Here is a 9403-nt window from a genome sequence, read left to right on the forward strand (position 1 = left end):
AAAATTATAACACACACCAAAGTATTCACCAGACGTTCATGGCTATGTTACCTTGTACAATTTCTGATACACTGGTTCTGAAACAAATTCCATGGAGCAGAAGGCCAATCAGGGCATATGCAGACAGCATAATACAGCTATATTTTAAAAGCTAACCTTTCTTTTTTCGGAAGAAAAAAGTTCAAGTTATATTAAGTTGTTAATATTCAGACAGTGTGCCATGGAGAATATTTCTTTAGAAAATACATACTTACTTTTTCATTGCAACACTCATTTTTATTCCCAACTCCAATTAAAAGTAATTGCTTGAATAGAAAAGGTACTGCAGGTCATCTTACATATAGCTGAAGCAGCTAAATGTAAAAGTCATCCACTTCTACTGCATCAAGCAAAACAGAAAGGGCTGGATCCAGGAAAGCCATTCAATTAATATACAATAATGACTGGGTCTGCCCAATATGAATCAAAACCAAACAAATCCCTATTAATTTAGCTTGATTTGTGAGCTTACTTTCTGAATCTAAGTGTTTGATGATAATGAATGCCTAACAAGATTTCTCCCATTTTTTCATTACGTGCATGCACAAGCTACACGTGTTAAGATTAACTAAAGCCTCTTCATTTGTAGAATTGATAAATCAAACAATACTGGTACAATGTAGAATGATAAGAAGATAATAGCAGATAAACACAATAGTAACCATTCAAAATCAGAGAAGAATCAACTGCCTAGCAATATTATGTAATGTGTTTTGGTTTATTTTTATTTTTATTTGGATCTCTGAGTTGGATTAAATCTGATGGTTATAATATAACTTGATTTTCTCTAGAGTGTAGAACATCAATGGTTCATTCCTCTTTATTAATTGCCTACAACTTAATCTCAAAGGAAGAAACAACTGGAAGAAGCATTCCCATCACAACTATTAGCTGTAGGGTTTTTTAAAATAAAAACCATAACTTCTGAAAGAGGATAGTAATATTTGGGTATAAAAATAAAGAAACACAAACTAAGAGTCTGCTTGAAGTCAGCTGTGCATTAAAGAATAATAATACTATATCTGCATTTGGAACATATAGAGGTCAGTTCACATAAATGCAAGATTTATTTTATATATATATATATATTATTTATATATATATATATATTTTCTTAAGTTTTCGCGGACACTTACATGTATGGCATTCAGCTTTGTTCGGGTATTTTCCCACCGTCATAGTAGTGGTGCTTTTAAAGTTGCTGAACGTTGCTACAACTTTAAAAGCACCACTACATGACGTGGGAAAATACCCGAACAAAGCTGAATGCCATACATACATACATACATACATACATACATACATACATACATACATATATATATATATATATATATATATATATATATATATATATATTTCTTAAGTTTTCGCGGTACTTACATGTATGGTGTTCGGCTTGGTTCGGGTATTTTCCCACGTCATTGTAGTTCTTTTAAAGTTGTAGCAACGTTTCAGCAGATATATATATATATACCAATACATATATAAATAAGAGGGGGGAAACCCAATAATAATTGACACATTCACTATTCACTGAAGGTGCCAGTTTCTATCAGCTAAAGCTATATAGGTATGTTTTGCTATTGTCTTCAAAACACCTGGGTATTGATCATTCATACTTCAATCTCCTCATCATGAGTGGATGATTCAAGATTGGATGTGTTATCTTTGATTGCCAATAGGAATCGAGTGGATGTTTAAAAAGATGTGTGAAACAGAATCAACCACTATGTTTGATACAAACTATACAAACTCTTCTTCATATGGTCTCACATTAAGAAGTCTTAGCATGCAGGCCTGAAGTTGGTAGCCATCTTCTATTTAGTGGGATTCTTTAATTTGTTTTCCTTACCCTTTATGCTTTTAAAAATACAGCAATTTGGATGGAATTGCTTGTTTTCTTATGTATTTGTTACATTTTATTCTAAGTGCTTCAGGGTCAGTACCGTGCAGTCTATAGCCATAAAATATTCAGCAAATGTGTTCCTTAGACACTAAAAGGTTGCCCAACCCAGTTATATAGCTGACAGTATTTCTTCAGTTCTTGTTGGCCTGTAGCTGTATTTTCAAACATCATTCAAGTAGTGCTGCTCAACCTTGGTAAATTTAAGATGGGTGGACTCCATCCATCTTAATATCACCAAGGTTAAGAAACTCTGAAGTACATATCTATGACTAATAGAATAGAATAGAATACTTTATTGGCCAAGTGTGATTGGACACACAAGGAATTTGTCCTGGTGTAAATATTCTCAGTATACATAAAGAAAAGGTACATTAGTTAAGAATCAAGAATCATAACGTACAACACTTAATGATAGTCATAGTGTACAATCAACAATCAAATCATACTAGGAAACAGTATGGGAGGGGATGGGTGATAAGGAGTGGTAAGAAGATTAACAGTAATAGTAGTGTACACTTTGTAAATAACTCAGTGATTCTTTGAATTAAGTAGAATCACATTCAAATCAAAAAATTAATCTTGTTTTAGGTTAGTATTATCAATTATCTTCAGCTAGGGAGAAGAAAGCATGACATCTTAGTATTATTTCAAAGGCATTTTTTCCCTTGCTTTGACTATCTAATCTATTCATCTGGCAAGAGAAAAAAATATGTTGTCTTTTTCTTATTAATTCTACTTTGTTTCCATCCTCAGTAGACCTCAATACAATCAGTTCATTCATGTGCACTTTTTGCTCTACATACAAAGCCTATGGAAAATAGTAAGCTCCGTCCCAGCACTCACATCTAGCAGCCGAAGATACAAAAAGCAAAAAGAATCCCCTGTTCACTGGTGCGTGTACGGTTGCCTCTTCTTTCTTTGTGCTTACCTTTGCCAATGTCACCGACCAAGCTTTTTGCATAAAAGCAGCCACCACAAGTTAACGGCAACATGGTGAATTGCCAATATAGGACAAAAATCTATTTTGCATAGAAATGTAGAAATGCACTAGGCAAACAAGAGTGCGATTGAAATATTTATGGCTTCTGATATAAATTATTCATCCTGTAACATATGGGTGGGTGAGATTGTGAAGTCAGAAAGAAAATGTACTGGCTCAACCATTGTTCACCATATAACCACTGAACTTAGTTTTTTTTTTTAATAACTACTTTAGACCCCTTCTTTGAGGAAGAAAAAATGAATCCTAAAAGTCCATAGGAATTGCCCGACAGTAACTATAAAAGGTTATTTTAAAATGCTATCAAAAGCAGGCTTCAAACTTTCCCTGCTGTGGAAAAAACTGCCCCAGGTTGGAATAAAGCCCCCTACTCCGTTAGGGAAGAAGGGTCTTTTGCCCCTGAAACCTGACAAAATTGCATAGCCAGATTATCATATTTTGGACACATTATGTGAAGCCTAACTCTCTTAAGAAGTGTATATAATGGAGAAAGGGGAGAGGGGGAGAGAGAGAGAGAGGGAGGAGGGAGAGATAAAAGAAAGAGAAGACAGCCAGCAGAGAGGTGGATGGGCTAGAGCTGTGATGGGTGCGCTATTAAAAGAACTCATGAGCCAGGTTGAGAATAGACCAGCTTGGAAAAGATCTATCTATATACAATAGTTGCCAAGAATAACCATTGATCTCATGGCAGACTGTCAAGCAATCAATCATTTTAAAACACATTATCAAAAATATAACCCTGTTTCTGGTTGGTTAATAGCAAAAACAATCCCTAAATAATAATCAACCTTCTTGAACCAATAAAAAAATGCATTATCATCAATGAACTGCCTGTTTAAAAGGGGAATCTTCAAAGTTTTCTGCAATGATGCATAATTAACAAAATTATTATGTTCATTTGCATGATTATCTCTGCATTCATACATGACCCATTCTTAATATTCCATTTGGGGAGCAGCTGTGGCCAAAAGCAAATGACCTTCAGTATTTCAGAAAATGCAAAATTAAAGTGAACCCTCAACCTGTCATTCAGGGAACATTTTCTATTTTTAATATAATTAGGCCAAATGAATAGCAGCACTGCAAATATTTGCTTTTTACTTATGTAATCAAGGAAAGAGAAAAGTTTGCTTTAAGCAGTGACCAAAAACCTGGAAAGTAATTTGTTTTAAAAGCCAGCATCAAGGTCCATTTGCAAGTATGATGCAGATCAGGGTGACTGTAATTCTGTCAAGTTAATTCATTCTTTTCAGGTTGACTTCCCTTGCCAGTTTTCCATTGCACAGAAAATAGGCAAAATGAGCTTTCTGCAGGATTTGCAGAAGTACCAAAGTATTTGTAGGGGAGGAATTTTCATGATTTTCCCTGTGAATTTTTTTTTTAGAATGGTCTGAAGATTTTCTTTGGTTCACCAATCTACCAGATAGAGAAATCATCCCTACTTTCACTTCAACAATAGTTACTAATTTAGCAGCTGATGAGAAACCAAGCCTTATATATCCAGCAGCATGAATCTGAAGCAGGAGAATAAAAAGATCCTTTTCCACTTCCTGCAGGCAGTTACATATTAAATGCAACTGTCTGCAGGAGAAAAGCTTTTACTGGTCAGCCTGCATACATACTGACTTCCCTATGACAGGATTTTGACAGTGCAGGAAATACAAAATGCAAATCAGACTGCACAGTTCTGGATAATAAACAACTATCTGTGTCTGGAGACATTCTGGCACATTTTGCAGCTGCTGTGGGATATCCAGGAGTACAACTGGGTAGGCAAGGCCAAGCTGTATATAAGAGTTTCTCAAAGTTGGCAACTGTAAGATGTGTGGGCTTCCGCTCTTAGAATTCCCCAATTGGGTAATTGTAAGAATTGAAGTCTATACATTTAAAATTGCCAAGTTTGAAAAAGGCTAATATACCTTTTTTCGGATAGCGTTAGAAACCTAACCCTATCTGTAATGCTCATAAACTACCACCCCCACCCCCAATAATATTGTAGGTCTGACTGCAAAAGTTGTGTTAAAAAAAAAGAAATCCCCAAATCTCTTTTCAAAATATCTAGATCCATAAGTAAAAACCACACACATTTTCATACCCCGCCCTGTCTTGTGACTCTTGGTCTTCTAAAATAAGAATGTTCAGTGTGATCCTGGCCAACAACAGATTATTCTTCAGCAGCTGTATCTGGATTGCAAAAGCAATTCTAAGCATTTGAAACTGTGCCAGCATGACAAATAAAACATCTCAAATGTTTCCTAGTTTTATTTCCCTTTCCATTGTTTCCTAGCACGCCACAAAGAAAATTACAGTGGTATCCTGGTACTCATCATCAACAAGTACCAAAAACAATAAGTACCAAACAATTTTTCCCCATAAGGAATAATGTAGTGAGTCACAAGGCAGTCGACACCGACAACTTCTAGCTTGTGCATTGAGTACCAAACAAATAATGAATATTGGGACAAAATTTTCATGTCAAAATGTATTGAGCACCAAATTTGATGAGATTTAAAGCAGTTGAGTACTAAGGTACTACTGTAACTCATGTAGATTTATATGGCTACCTATATTACCAAAGTGATTCTCGACAATGAACAAGTTCAAAGATTAAAAAACCCACTAAAAATACATGCAGAAACAGACAATGTATAATCACCTCCCCCCAAAAAATCAGAAACTATAGGCAGCTGAGGAAAAAAAACACCCAAAATAATGTAAGCTCCACATTAAATGCATGGAGCTCTTTCTCATACTCCAACAGGTCAGCTAAGGTGGACATACTGCAAGTCCTATTGCTAAGGATTACTGGTTGGCCAGATCTTTTCTATTGTAGTGCCCACACTGTGGAACTTTCTTCCCCCAAAGATCAGGAAGGTTCTAACCCTGCTGTTTTTTTCATAAGTCCTTAAAGACCTGGTTCTCTGTCTGGGCCTGGAATCCCGAGTGTGTACAGTGACCCATTTTTTGGTTATACTAACAATTACAGGGTATGATTTATTCTATGTGTTTTAATTTCTGCATTATTGTAACTGTTTTTATTTTACGTTTAATTTTGTTCACTGTCTATAATACTTGAGATGAATGACTGTACAAATTGAATAATTAAATAAATAATTCCAAATTTCATACTTAATCAGAGCTTGGAACATACAGCTAGGAAGAACATCTGGGCAGATGCAGCATCAACTTTGGGTAATTTATCCAAATCCAACTCTGAACCTGAGATTAAATTTAACTATTTATTAGTTTAAAGAGGATAGCTACAGTAATTATGTCTTGAAATTAGTTGATCTAAATTTAATCTTAATGGTGATCATAGTTATTTATCTAATGGCATGAAGAACCATATCCCAAACCATACCCTTTTTCCCAAGGGTAACTGGACTTTCTTTGAAAATGTTTCACTTCTTATCCTAGAAGCTTCTTCAGTGCTGAAAAGCTCCTTCAATGAGAAGCAAAATGTTTTCAAAAAAAGACCAAGAAAGCCCAGTTGCCTTTTGGAAGAAAAAATACCTTTGAAACAACCATGATTTAGATCACGGGTGTCAAACTCGCTGTGTCACATTGGCATCCCATGATGTTTCACAATGTTTTCCCCATTCGTGGATTTGGAGTAGGCATGGCCTGTGCATGATGCATCCGGCCCACAGGCCATCAGTTTGACACCCCTGACATAGATGATTGAGAATCTCTCTATAGATATGACGAACTATAGTTAATCAAAGTGGAATTGAAAACTGGGCATGTAGAAGTAAATATTATAAGTCCAAGCCTTTATATGATTTGTTCAAGTCATGTTAAACTAAGATTAGCAAAAAGTGCTAGTTGAGCACAGACCCACATGTGGAATTTAAAAACTTTGGTTTGCGGCATTTGAAAATGATCAAGATATTTTTATTGCTTGTTCCATCATTAATCTCATCCTTCTTTCATTAAACAAACAACATGGGTTTTTGCAGAAGAAGCAAGTAAATATGAATAATGAATTCCCATTATTCTTTTATAGTTTCTCTCTAATCTTCTCAGCAGTTACAGTTCTCTGTTTGAACAGATGGCTCTCATGATAGAGATAATAAGGTTATTCCCTGAAAAGAAAACATGTCATCTCTTATGCTGTATCAGAAGGAAACAACTTTAATAACTCACTTTACAGAGAAAGAGAACATTTGGATTCTGGAACATTTGATGGCAGATGTTTCTACTGTGCCCAGCAGCAGTTTAAATGAGGTATCATTAATGATAATGTTATGGTAGTTCATAAATCAGTCAAGAAGAAAACAAAATATACTGCAATGGAGAAACAGAAAAACAAGGACTCTCCAGAGATACTTATTCCCTGTTGGGTTTAAGATCAGTGTTATATTTACTAAAACTTCTATTTACACAATTTATATTGACTGCCCAAACAAATACTTCTCACAAAAATAATGTTCAAACAAAAGAGAATGTTAAATGTTGGATTTCTGCCATCAAATGATATTGAGATACTAGAGAGGTGATAATTTGTCTTAGACAACAAGCTAAACCTTATGCAATTAATATAATGCTTAAATTATCCAAATGTGATACCCAGAACGTGGCACAAAGGCAACACAGTCAAATAAGCAAGAAATGTCCCTTTAATACCTCCAACTTTGCCCCCAATGTCCAGGTTTTCTTCGGCTGGAAAAAAAACTCTTCCAAGAACAGTCTTTAAGTGGAGGAAATTCAGTCCGAAAACAAAGTACATACAAACTGTAAATAAAAATCCACACAAACCACGCTGCAGTAATTAACTTGACAGGACAGGAGAAGGAATTGCAGACTTGAAAGCCCAGCAAAACACACGCAGTTAGGAAGACTCCAGGAACACAGATAAGCCTCTACGATATCAGATAATTCATGATTTGCTCCCAACAACTTTGCTGTACACAGCTTCCCTTTTTAAACACTGTGTTCTCAGCTGCAGCTAATGGAGGGAATCAGGGTCCTTTCCTCCCCTGTATGCCACGCAACTCACATTGCTCCCTTCTCCATTCCTCCCTGCGTGTCCTAGGATGAAGAGGGGGTGGGCCTGGGTCTTCCTCCAAATTCCCTCTCCCTTGCTCTCCCTCTTCCCTGCTCTGCCCAGCCGCCCTTTGCCCTTTCCCAGTTTCTTCCACAGCCAACGGACCCATACTTCCACTCCCTGTCAGTTGCTAAGCCTCCCACTCTGAATCAGATTCCGACAGGGGCATGACACCAAGTTTAAATGCAGAAAAACATGTATAAAATAGTCCAGAGGTCAGAATGCATGATCAAAATATAAACAGCAAATTCAAAGGATTAACCAGCAAGGCAAGGTCTCAGGAAGGTCAAGTTTAAAAATGTAGGTTTGTGCCTCAGACATTGCAAGGTGATGATTTTTTTCCACTACTAATTGGAAATAATAAGTTTCTGAATTGTCACATAATCCCAGCAAGTGCTAATTATCTGACCAGGATGCAGAGCTAATTAGGAGTAGCTCCTGAATACAAAATACATACATTCCCATGATGCATTGCCTTGAAGTCTAACTATGGCCTGATTACTTCTGTGTCAATCTAAATTACATATATCTTGGATCTATATATAAAGTAGTGGACATATTCCAATGATCTTCATAGATTCAGAGGATTTTCACAGGACAGTTGGAGTTTTTTCCAGCAATTAGTTGCACCTTACATTTGGTTGCTATGTGGTAATTAGATTGACTGTGGTTGATCTAGGTAACTAGAATACTGGATGAGATTGCTCCAGCTTGTCTTCTGTGCATTCAACAAGTCCAAAAGGTCCCCTAAAGAAAATCAAGCAACTTATCAGACAGTTACAACAAAGATGACAGAAGACCAGAAGCAGTTGTATCCAAGCAAAGATAAGAATATGCTTTTCTGCTTATTGTATCTGCATATTCCTATTACTTGTTTTGTTAAAAGTGGTTCAAAAAAACCCTAAGGGTAGTTTTAGAGAACGATTGGTAAGAGAAAGTCTGTGCAGTCACAGTGGAAGAATGAATGGGTTTTCTTGGTGGATAAAAGTTGATGAGTAACTGCTTCATGGTCAAGGGGTTTTGCTTGAGGTAACATTGCTGTTGCCAGTATTATTCTACTTCTACATCAGATCACTGCAAATAATCATCTGTTAGTGTGGAATGAGGTAATTATATATTGTCACCATGGACCTAGCACAAGATAACACAGAAGAACTGAACTGGTGCCCAGAAGCTATAAGAATCTGGAAGGATTGAAACATGCTCAGATGGAATTAGTATACCTCAGTAAACAAATTGGCAATAACCTCCATTTCAGTAATTAACTCTGGAGGATTTGTTTACTGCTCCCAAGGAGGTAATTCATGGTATGTGTGTTCTTGCATAATCTAGGGTCTTTGTAAAACAACAGGTATTTTCATTTACTATCCTACTTGGATCAAGATACTCTATTAATCATCATTCATGT

This window comes from Notechis scutatus, chromosome 4 (assembly GCF_049901735.1).
Source record: "Notechis scutatus isolate UNSWTSFEM ecotype Mainland chromosome 4, rNotScu1.2, whole genome shotgun sequence".
In the NCBI taxonomy this organism is placed as follows: domain Eukaryota; kingdom Metazoa; phylum Chordata; class Lepidosauria; order Squamata; family Elapidae; genus Notechis; species Notechis scutatus.